The following is a 12,784-nucleotide window of genomic DNA, read 5'->3' on the forward strand; positions in this document are numbered from 1 at the left end:
TTTGTCAAGCATCATGAGTGAATCCCTGCCATGTATTTTGTTGTCATGTTTGATTGATGTAGCATAATTATCTTGATGCATTCAGATGGTTACTTGCTGTTTATCGCAGACCGGTACCATATTTGTTTTGCTTGCCATTTCCAAACCGTGCATCCGATTCCGGTGATCTTTATATCGATTTCAACCTTTCCAGTGGCACTATTGGATTTCCAAGTTAATGCCAGGTTCAATCATTCCTTGTCAAATCTTGCATATGCATCACATATCGCATCCCGCATAGCATACCATGTTTGCATCATGGTGTTTGAGCATTGCACGTGGTTGATTGTGTTCCTTTTGCTTGTTTGTCTTGTTTGAGTAGAGCCGGGAGACGAGTTCGCTAACAAGGAGCCCGTTGAGTTTGCTTACGAGGATCAAGTCAACTCTGACAACTTTGCAGGCAAGATGATCATACCCTCGAAATCACTCCTATCTTTGCTTGCTAGATGCTCGCTCTTTTGCTATGCCTATGCTACGATACCTACCACTTGCTTATAATGCCTCCCAAATTGCCATGTTAAACCTCTAACCCACCATGTCCTAGCAAACCGTTGATTGGCTATGTTACCGCTTTGCTCTGCCCCTCTTATAGCGTTGCTAGTTGCAGGTGAAGTTTGGAGATCATTCCTTGTTGGAACATTGTTTATTGTTGGGATATCACCATATTATCTTGTTTATCTTAATGCACCTATATACTTGGTAAAGAGTGGAAGGCTCGGCCTTTTGCCTAGTGTTTTGTTCCACTCTTGCCGCCCTAGTTTCCGTCATATCGGTGTTATGTTCCCGGATTTTGCGTTCCTTACGCGGTTGGGTGATAATGGGAACCCCTTGACAGTTCGCCTTGAATAAAACTCCTCCAGCAATGCCCAACCTTGGTTTTACCATTTGCCACCTAGCCTCTTTTTCCCTTGGGTTTCCAGAGCCCGAGTGTCATCTTATTTAAACCCCCCCGGGCCAGTGCTCCTCTGAGTGTTGGTCCACCTCGTCAGCCGCCGGTGGCCACCAGGGGCAACTCTGGGCTGGCCTACCGGAAGTTTGGACAATCTGAGTGTGCCCTGAGAACGAGATATGTGCATCTCCTATCGGGATTTGTCGACACATTCGGGCGGTGTTGTTGGACTTGTTTTACCATTGTCGAAGATGTCTTGTAGAACCGGGATACCGAGTCTGGTCGGAATGTGTCGGGAGAAGGAATATCCTTCGTTGACCGTGAGAGCTTGTGATGGGCTAAGTTGGGACTCCCCTGCAGGGATTTGAACTTTCGAAAGCCGTGCCCGCGGTTATGGGCAGATGGGAATTTGTTAATGTCCGGTTGTAGATAACATGAAACTTAACTTAATTAAAATGAATCAACCGCGTGTGTAACCGTGATGGTCTCTTCTTGGCGGAGTCCGGGAAGTGAACACGGTGTTGGAGTAATGCTTGACGTAGGTTGTTCTAGGATCACTTCTTGATCATAGTTCTTCGTTCGTGCTTTGCCTTCTTTTCTCGCTCTCTTTTGCGAACTGGTTAGCCACCATATATGCTAGTCGCTTGCTGCAGCTCCACATATTACCTTGCCTTACCTATAAGCTTAAATAGTCTTGATCGCAAGGGTGCGAGATTGCTGAGTCCCCGTGACTCATAGATTACTTCCAAACCAGATGCAGGGACCGATGTTTCCGTTCCAGATGATGCGCTTGAGCTCAAGTGGGAGTTCGACGAAGACTCTCGTTGTTACTATTTGTCTTTCCCTGATGATCAGTAGTGGTGCCCAGTTGGGGCGATCAGGACCGTGTCGCATGTTGGGGTTGATCTTTTATTTTGGTACCGTAGTCGGACCATGAGTGTATTGGATGATTGTAATGTTATTCATGTATTTGTGTGACGTGGCGAGTGTAAGCCAACTATGTATCGTTTCCCCTATTATCTATTTACATGGGTTGTTGTGAAGATTACCTTACTTGCGACATTGCTTTCAATGCGGTTATGCCTCTTAGTCGTGCTTCGACACATAGGAGATATAGCCGCATCGAGGGCGTTACACCACCTCATTACCTCTTTCCTACCCATAAGCTTAAATAGTCTTGATCTCGCGGGTGTGAGATTGCTAAGTCCTCATGACTCACAGATACTTCCAAACAGTTGCAGGTGCCGATGATACCAGTGCAGGTGATGCGACCGAGCTCAAGTGGAAGCTCGATGAAGTTCTTGATTTTTGTTTTGTGTCTTTTCCAGTTGATCATTAGTGGAGCCCGGTTGGGACGATCGGGGATCTAGCATTTGGGGTTGTCTTCTTTTACTTTGGTTCCATAGTCGGACCTTGATTGTATTCTAGATGATGTATGTATAACTTGTATTTGTGTGAAGTGGCGATTGTAAGCCAACTATTTATCCCTTTCTTATTCAGTACATGGGATTGTGTGAAGATTACCCCACTTGCGACTAAACTACCATGCGGCTATGCCTCTAAGTCATGCCCCGACACATGGGAGATATAGCCGTATTGTGGGTGTTACAAGTTGGTATCAGAGTCATCCCCGACTTAGGAGCCCCCTAATTGATCGAATCGCTGACATTGTTGAGTCTAGAACAAAATGTTATGAGTCTTAGGATTGTATATATCAAAGAGTATGATTCTTTTTACCCCTCAGTCCCTTCATCGCTCTAGTGAGGCCTCCTGACGTAGAAGTTTTGACTTTTCTCTCCTCAAATATCATGAAAAAAATTTAGCATCACGCAGGTATCTTGGAATCGTTCTGATAGTCTTGTGACAAGAACATTGTTCTTGGTGCCTCCTGACATTTACGCGTTGTGGCAGTGTCCTGGGGACTTGAGCTTCGAGGTGTTGTCGTCACAATTTTATCGTTGCAGTTCTGGAATACCTGAGTTCGCCGACATTGAAAATATCTTTTATGCAGTTGTTGGTGAGATAACCTCGACGCCAGCTAGTACTGGGGCGGGAGTTCGGGAGTATTGCATAACTCGTATAATGGATGCTTTTGTAAGGTTGAGGTACATGATTTCCGAAGGTTTCTTGGTTATGTGTTGAAGGATGGATACAGCTGGATGTAGGGATTGTTAGTTTGGGTGAGATATTATACATCCCCTGTATCCCCAACACCTGATTGCATAACCAGAAAGTTTCGGGAGTTTATAGGTGGGAATTCAAGTAGCTCCTAGGATATCTTTCAGATGCATGATATGAGATTGGGGTTCGACGTCTAAGTGGTCCGCCTATCCACGGTTGGTTTTACAGTCGTCTCGTTGTGTCTTAAAGAGTCCTTGGCTATGCTGACTCGGGGACGCTTCGTATGTCATGTGCACTGCCTTGTACATGATGGTGATGTACGATCGAGCCTGTGTGGGCCCCACCACGAAAACTTCGAATGAAATATCTATCATATGTTTGTTCCAGCTTATTCTGCAAGCCAAATCCTTTGTTTTGTTTTCTATTGTGGTATTCGAGTTGCTTCAATGTCAAGTGTTGATTCCATGCCTCTTTCTAAGCGGTGTTCTCATATTTCTATGTGGATGCTAATCCTTTGTGATCATCGAGATTGTCATGTCAATTCTTCCCAACCAGTGTGATTCTCTTCAAGATGATCCTATCTTTTTTCCCATTCGCAAGATCACCTCTCAGTTCTCTCAATGGTGTTTGTTCCATCTGCCCAAGTTGCCTTTGTTTTGCCGCCCTCCCACCCTTTTCTTCAAGGACTCAGATTTCTGAGTCAAGTATCCATCTTACGGATGTGAAGTCTCTTCATTCTTTTCCGTCAATGTTCTTATCTGGTGATTCTCAGGAAGATACTAACAGAGTGTCACAGCCCTAGAATTCTGCTTTGTAATTAGTTGCATCAGTGAGTTGAATCCATGCATCATGTTTTAATTCAAGAAACTGGAATTGAGGGAATTCCGAAAGCCTCAAAATTCAATTAAAAGAAGGGCAAGAACCCTTAAAGTTGCATTCAGTGAAACCAAAATGGCCTTCATTAATGTTTGATATTTTTGGCAAGGGTTTGGGTCTAAACCAAAAATAGTGAACATTTTTAAGGAATCATTTTGGCATTGAATTTAAATCATTGTGGTATTTGAATTTGAATATATATTCATATTATAAAGAATATATTTTCAAATGCTTTGTTATATTTTATGTTCATTTGGAGAAGTTCTTTGAGTGACATAAAATATTCAGAGAAGTGTTTTGGCATTGTTTGAATTTGCTTGAATTCAAAACAGTGGCAAAAAATTAAATAAAACAAAAACAGAACAGAATAGGAAAAAACGAGAGCTTACCTGGCCCAAACCTACCTGGCGGCCTAGTTGGCTGGCCCAGCCCAGCAGCCTTCCCTCCCTATCGTCTTCTTCGCGCCAGTGGGCAATGCGCGTGGCCGACGCACGTCGGCACGCGCCCAGCCACCTCCTACTAGCCGCCTTGCCCCGGACCGACTAGAAACGCCACGCGCCCCCTGAATCCCCTCGGCCTCCCCCTCGCTCACTCATCCCCTCCCCGTCTCTCTCTCCTGCGAACGCCCGAGCGCAGTCGTCACCACCGTCGCCATTTAGCATGGCCACCGAGCTCCCCAGGAGTCGTTTACGTGCCCCCGTGCTCCGCCCCAACCCCAAGCACCTCTCTGCCGACCAACGCAAGGCCGGACGACCCGAGGACGACGCCGCGACCTTTCTTCCCCGTCCATGGCCACCGGATGCTGCCGTCTGATTCGTCGTCGTCCCTGCCTCCCCGAGCTCCACGACTGGCTCTTTCGAACCGCGGTGAGCTACTGACCATTTCCCCTCTGACCCCCTTGCTTGTTCCCGCCCTCTAGCCATACCCCCAAGGTCACCCGAGGTTGCCGTCCGCCATGGCCGGCGAGCCCGCGCTCCCAAGCCTCTCCTGCTCGCTCCAGGGGCATCGACACGCTCCTGGCGCCTCCAGGAGGCTGCCTAGCCACTACGTTTGCTTGCTCGAGCACTAGAGCCCCAGACCCGCTCGAGCCCAACTCCGGCCGCCGCTTCTGCCCGCTGTCGTCGCCGCGACATGCCGTTCCCGGCAACCCGGCTTGCACCGTTGGATGCAGCCGAGTGCCAGCTTTCCAACGGGACCGACCGCGGCCGAAACCGCCGCCTATAGCGCGAGCCCGAGCAACTTCGGCGAGCCTCCGCCGTGACATGTGGTCGCCGTTGCTTAATCCGGCGATGCTGACGTGGCAGGATTAGATTAGGTGCTAATCACCCAGTTAATCAACCCCGAGTGGATGACATGTGGGACCCGCACTGTTAGTGACACAAGTAAAGTTAAATAACCCCTGTTAACCCCCTGAGTCAATGACAGGTGGAACCCACCGGTCAGATTTGACTTTGGTCAATGCTGACGTCACTGTGACTTAGTGCTGACGCAGTAAAGTTTTTCTGGAATTTAAAATAAATCAGAAATGATTTATGAATTCCAGAAAATAACCAAAACTTCTAAAAATCATAGAAAATCAACCGTAACTCCAAATGAAATAATTTATATATGAAAAATGATCAGAAAAATTCAATCTATCCATTTGTACCATTTTCATGCATGTTAGAACAACTTATGGCTGCTGTTTAGGACTAATCATATAAAGGGCATTTAAACCTTCACATATGGAGTTTGAATTTGAATCTTGGATTCAAACCAACCTCATTTAACCTGTTGCTAGTTGCATTAGCTCAAATCACAGCATATTGACATGTCATGATCATGAATCGTATTGTTGCATTGCATTGATTGTGTTTTTTCTCTGTTGCTGGTGGTTGTTCCCTCTCGGTAGACGTATGTTCCGACGATGAGTTCGATGACACCGATGAAGAGCTATACTATCTTCAGAAGTGCCAGGCAAGCAAAACCCCCTTGTTCATTCCGATACAATCCCACTCTCTCGCTCCTGCTCTCTTTTACTGCATTAGGACAACAACGATTCAACTGTTACATGCTGCGGTAGTTGAACCCCTTTCCTCTGCATGACCTGTCATTGCCATAGTAAATAGATGAAACCCACTAGTATGAGTAGGAATTGTTTGAGCCCTGATGTGCCTACTCATTCATGCTTGTTTGTCATGCCTGCTATTGCTTAGAGTTGTGTCAGGTCTGATTCATCGGGGGTGAATTGGAAAGTTGTGAACGTGTCCTACTGTTGAGAGCTAAGTGTGTGAACACGATTTGGTAAAGGTAGCGGTGAGAGGTCCATGTAGGAGTACATGGTGGGTTGTCTCATTGCAGCCGTCCTCAGGAACTGAGTTCCTGTGTTTGTGATCCATGAACAGTTACTACCACACATTGGGCTCCGGGCGCTCCAAGCTCTCTCGACTTATTAATCAACTTGATCTCTGTCCAGGAGTTGCAACTAGTTTCTGGTGTTTGTAGGTTGTGTTAGTAGTCTACCAAGTGGCACCCGGTACAGGTGGGCTTGGGACAGACTAGGCACAGTGGCCCGGTGTACCAAGTGGCACCCGGATGGTGGGCTTGGGAACCCTGTACACATCGTTTGGGGCCGTGAGCGACACCCCGGCCGGATCTCCTTGCGGATGGAACCCGAATAGGCGATAAACCTGGACTAGAGACTTGTGTGGTTAGTCAGGTCGTGGCCGACTCCCTCACCAGGCTTCTGCTTGAAGGTTGCCGAGATACACGACGTGTACATGGTGGTAAGTGGCGAGAGTGTGTGTGAACAAGTACACCCCTGCAGGGTTATCATTATCTATTCGAATAGCCGGATTCCTTGGATATGGAAACTTGGACCCCTTGCATAGTTCATAGACAAGTGAAAGTGGTTACTCTAAAATGCGCAAGATAAGTGTGAGTGCTATGGATGGCGTTCTCCCAGGGAGGCGGGAGCGGATCCATAGTGGAGTATTGATATGGTGAATATGTGGACTCGTGTGCGCCACCTCAAAGACTTACTTGCAGTCGTAGTTCAGGATAGCCACTGAGTCAAAGCTGGCTTGCTGCTGTTAAACTCCACCACCCCCCCTTTTCGTTGATAATGATGCATATGTAGCTAGTTTTGATGTAAGTCTTGCTGGGTACATTTGTACTCACGTTTGCTTAATTTATGTTTTGCAGAGAGACTTCAATCTCGCTAGTAGTTCCACGTGGACTTCGATGTTTAGCTTGATACCTCAGCTACGATATTGTGCCCTTGGCAGGATCTGGTAGATAGTCAGGCTTCTTAGCCTTTTTTCATTTGTGGAAGTCTGTACTCAGACATGTTAAGCTTCCGCATGTGCTTTGACTTGTATGCTATGAATGTTGGGTCATGAGACCCATGTTTGTGATATCTCGCTCCTCGGAGCCTAATGAATAAATACTTGAGTCGTAGAGTTATGTTGTGATGCCATGTTGTATTTACACATATCGAGCATATTGTGTGTATGATTGAAATGCTTGGTATGTGTGGGATCCGACAACCTAGTTGTTCATCATTGGTAGCCTCTCTTATGGGGAAATGTAGTCTTGTGCTTCCATGAGCCATAGTAGTCTGCTACAGCCCGATTCACCGGAGTCCTGCTAGCCCAGCACTACTGCTCCGGAACACTTGACTGGCCGGCATGTGATTCACTTCGTTCCTGTGTCTGTCCCTTTGGGGAAATGTCACGCGGTGACATCCGGAGTCCTGCCTAGCCTGCTACAGCCCGGGTTCCAGGAGTCCTGTTAGCCTAGTGCTACAGCTCGGATTCGCACGCTGCTGACCGACATGCTCGATGTTGATTCATGTATGCCTGTCCCCATAAGTTAGTGCCACTTTGGGTTCACGACTAGTCATGTTGGCCCGGGTTCTCTAACATATGGATGCTAGCGACACTATCATATACGTGAGCCAAAAGGCGCAAACGGTCCCGGGCCATGGTAAGGCGACACCCGTGGGAATACCGTGCGTGAGGCCGCAAAGTGATATGAGGTGTTACCGGCTAGATCGGTGTGACTTGGAATCGGGGTCCTGACAGCTTTGGTATCAGAGCCTGACTTCCTGTAGGATTACCAAGCCAAACTGGTCAAAGTCGTGTCTAGAAATGCTTTAGTTATATAAGGGAATTGATTGTGGATGGGAACGTAAGGCTCTTTTTACTCCTTTACCTTATGCCTTTCTGATCTGAGTCAACCTCTTCTTTCTACGGGGATTAAGAACTAGGCTTCTCTTCTATCTCTCAGGATGACGTGTTACTAAACCGTAGTTGCCTAGGATTGTTGAGTTCAAGCCTCAGTTCAGTTTCTACTACTTCCATATAATCATAGCTAGCCTCAGAACCTTGATATTGTGATGTTGAGTGGTCATGCCACTATTTTGCAGGATGTCTCAAATCTTTTTGGGCATTTACAGCCGTTATGCTGTCCGAGTCATCCCAGGTTTCTAAATAGTCTGATGCATTTGCAACTCCCATCTTTCCGTTCCGGATGTTCCTTTGGGCCAGATTAACCACACTAACCAGTGAGTTGAGGTACTCTGTTGCCTCGATGTATATGTTGGAGCTTTTATTATGACCCTAGGTGTCTTAGAGGATCACCTAGTAATCTAGCATGTTTTGTGTCCCGGTGTGATGATTTTGTCCAGCATTCTCGAAAGCATCCCGTCATGCCATTTAGTTAGTAGGTTTTCCATTCCTTGGTTCTTGAACCCGAGGTTCACTCTACTTACTTCATGTTGATAGTGTTTTCTAGTTCCTTTAGGATATTAGTAATCTTTGCGATAGTCCTCAAGGTCCATGGTAAATCCTTCTTCCAATACCATGCACTACTTATGGCGGAAGTTCCTTGTTGAACCAAACATCACAATAAGAGTGCTCTTGATGAGTTCTCCATTTTACATTATGAATCTGCCAGTTTTACCTTTCTGCATGGGTTATCCGGAAGAAATGTTGACCTTTATTCGACATACTAATCTATGCATCCACAACTCAGAAAGTTATATGTTCCATTGAGTTGTCCCTCATTAGTTATTTTCTGGCCCTCGTCTGTCAATTGATAGTTAAGAGTATGTGTGCATTCATGCTCATCGATACCTCATATTCTTGTGGTGTGTCAAGCCATTCTATTCTGGAATGACTAGGAGAAACAAACTCCAGTACCTTATCCATTTCTAGGATTGGGTCAAAGTAGTTGTATGCCATGGATCAAAATGCCAATCCAGCTTTTGCTCCATTCTACATTGGAGTGTTACCATCTTTATGTCAAGAATGTCTTGCGAATTACACCACCTCTTATGAATTCTTGATGCAGTGATACTTCTCACCATCATCATTCATTCCTCGGTCCTCGTGTTGTTGTAACCGGAATGTCGACAAGTGAATTGTGATGTGTGAAATCAATACTCCTAGCAACCTCGTTGCTTGGTAGTTAATGGACAATACTCTCACTCTTAGTGTGTTGGTTATTATATCACTATTCTAGGATTGATCGTGCTACCTAATCCTTATGTCTGGTGCACTCTTTGATCAATGAGTTGGGATTTTGTCAAACCCTTGCTATGTTGATCATATCGTCTTGCCCTTAAAAGCAAGATTGTTCTCAAGCTTAAAAACATATCGGTGGGTTGTGATTTTCCAAATATATTCTTGGAAGTATCACCAGGTTGTCACCTGACCGCTATGTTGAGTTCATGATCAAGTTGGTTTTTTGTAACCACCCCTTCTCCAAGAATCTGAGTTGGATACCCTGAACTGGTTGGTTAAGTTGAACAATAACTTGGAGAGTTGGAAGATAAAAGCTTTATCCGACTTAGTTCATTTTAGGGGATATCTTGTATGTGTGTTGAAGAAAGATGATATCTTCACCAATTGGTCCTCGTGATCAGTTGTTGGATCTATTGTCTTGTCAAAACTTTGACTTGAGTATGGGCTATCATCAAGTCAAATCAGAACCAACGATGTTTGTAATGTTGCCTTACTCGTGGTTGACCCCTCGAGCATACACCATTACATCTTTTGGTCTGACCAATGCTATCACCATGTTCACATGATGGTGGAAGTCCAGTGATATGGAAATTCCGATGAGTTGTTGTTGAGGCCATCAGTAGCATTTTGCCTCCCCCATGATTCATGTTGAACATCAACCTAGTATTGGAAACTTTGTAAGCAATGCCTTCGTGTTCCGTTCATGAAGCTTATGCTTGGATGGAAGAAATGACTTCCTCAAATTCATGTGCATTTGGAGCAAGCTGCCGCCATGAGTTCGAGAAAGATTGTTTTGTTTCCTCTGGTACCATCCCAAGTTAGTTATGCATGTGCGAATGTATTATATGGTTTGGTAGATTAATTACATCCACTCCATATGTATTCCCTAGCACACCAAGCCACTGATTGACTTGTTCAAGGAGAAGAAGTTCCTTCTTAAGAGCATGCCTTATGCAAGGATTTTGTTATCCTCGATGGTGGTTCCCCACCTGAACTCGGTAGTGTTTTTATTATAAGACTACTACGTGGTCATGCTTGTCTGGGACAACATGTTCACATGTGTTAGCAGAACCAGCTCATGTTTTGGAGCTTACTACCATAGTCCATTTCCCAAGAATCTCGCAACGCCATCTCGTCGATTTGTGTTGCAAACTTTCATTTTCTTCTAGACTCGATGGGTCTGGAATATCCTGTTACCAACCAAATCTGAATCTCGGGCAGATATGATGGTTGGAACTTTTCCAAGATCTATGATGTAGGTCCCCGACAAGTTTGATGTTCTGGCCGACACACCTAGCCAGAAGATCTATCATTGTAGTATCTTGATTGAGCTATTTTACCATGTTCTCCATGAGGATTTAGTGTGACTTATTCTTGAAGTTGTTCCTTAGGGATCCTTGTGCTCTTAGTTTCTTCAATGATTCTATAACCATTGGAACGTTGGAAACACTCTCGACTGTTGAGTTCTTCCCCAGTTACCAGAATCATTCCCAACATTTGCATTTTTCCCAGCTTGCACCTCAGTAGTTGTTGTTCAGGATCATCTTCAAAAGTGGACTTACCATGGGTCCCATCCATTTCTGATGATAAGCTAAAAATCATCCATTGCATTGTCTTGAACAAGGTAGTCCACATCATCCATCCTAGTCGGAGTATGCCATTCTTTCGAACCCCTTCCAACGATCGATTGTGATTACCTCAGGCCGGTATAAAGAGTTTCAATGATATTTGTATAATTCTTTTTGCCACTTAAGGGAAATGCTCTATGAGTCACCTTTCCCTAAGGTGTCCCGTTATGGAATCATGGCAATTACCTCCTCGCTACTTTAAAACCATGCACCATCCTACTCCAGCGTGGAATTGTTGCCTACCAATTTGAACCCTTGTCATCTATTACCTCCCATCTCTCTCGATGTGTGTTTTGTGTCTCGGCCCAAGAGATGTTTCAACGTCTCACTCCATGAGTTGATCTTGAGTTGCTTGATCTTTGAGAAGATCGTTTCCTGTAGAGTTTCCTTCCGTCGTCATCGTGTTGGATGAAGATCTCGAAGACAAAGACGTAAAGAGCAATGTGATGCAATATATCGGTATCTTCGAGAAGGGCAGTTGGATCGAGAAGACTATGATAGTTTTGTGACCCCTCTGTCTTCTTACCTCATGTCTTGAATCTCGGTACGAGATTCTTGTTTAGTGGGGGTGAGTTGTCACAGCCCTAGAATTCTGCTTTGTAATTAGTTGCATCAGTGAGTTGCATCCATGCATCATGTTTTAATTCAAGAAACTGGAATTGAGGGAATTCCGAAAGCCTCAAAATTCAATTAAAAGAAGGGCAAGAACCCTTAAAGTTGCATTCAGTGAAACCAAAATGGCCTTCATTAATGTTTGATATTTTTGGCAAGCGTTTGGGTCTAAACCAAAAATAGTGAACATTTTTAAGGAATCATTTTGGCATTGAATTTAAATCACTATGGTATTTGAATTTGAATATATATTCATATTATAAAGAATATATTTTCAAATGCTTTGTTATATTTTATGTTCATTTGGAGAAGTTCTTTGAGTGACATCAAATATATTCAGAGAAGTGTTTTGGCATTGTTTAAATTTGCTTGAATTCAAAACAGTGGCAAAAGATTAAATAAAACAAAAACAGAACAGAATAGGAAAAAACGAGAGCTTACCTGGCCCAAACCTACCTGGCGGCCTAGTTGGTTGGCCCAGCCCAGCAGCCTTCCCTCCCTATCGTCTTCTTCACACCAGTGGGCAGTGCGTGTGGCCGACGCACGCCGGCACGTGCCCGGCCACCTCCTGCTTGCCGCCTCGCCCCGGACCGACTAGAAATGCCACGCGCCCCCTGAATCCCCTCGGCCTCCCCCTCGCTAACTCATCCCCTCCCCGTCTCTATCTCCTGCGAACGTCCGAGCCCAGTCGTCACCACCGCCGCCGTTTAGCATGGCCACCGAGCTCCCCAGGAGTCATTTCTGTGCCCCCGTGCTCCGCCCCAACCCCAAGCACCTCTCTGCCGACCAACGCAAGGCCGGACGACCCGAGGACGACGCCGTGACCTTTCTTCCCCGTCCATGGCCGCCGGATGCTGCCGTCCGATTCGCCGTCGTCCCTGCCTCCCCGAGCTCCACGACTAGCTCTTTCGAACCGCGGTGAGCTACTGACCGTTTCCCCTCTGACCCCCTTGCTTGCTCCCGCCCTCTAGCAATAGCCCCGAGGTCACCCGAGGCCGCTGTCCGCCATGGCCGGCGAGCCCGCGCTCCCAAGCCTCTCCTGCTCGCTCCAAGGGCATCGACACGCTCCTGGTGCCTCCAGGAGGCTGCCTAGCCACTACGTTTGCTCGCTC

Source organism: Triticum urartu, chromosome 7 (assembly GCF_003073215.2).
Source record: "Triticum urartu cultivar G1812 chromosome 7, Tu2.1, whole genome shotgun sequence".
Lineage (NCBI taxonomy): Eukaryota > Viridiplantae > Streptophyta > Magnoliopsida > Poales > Poaceae > Triticum > Triticum urartu.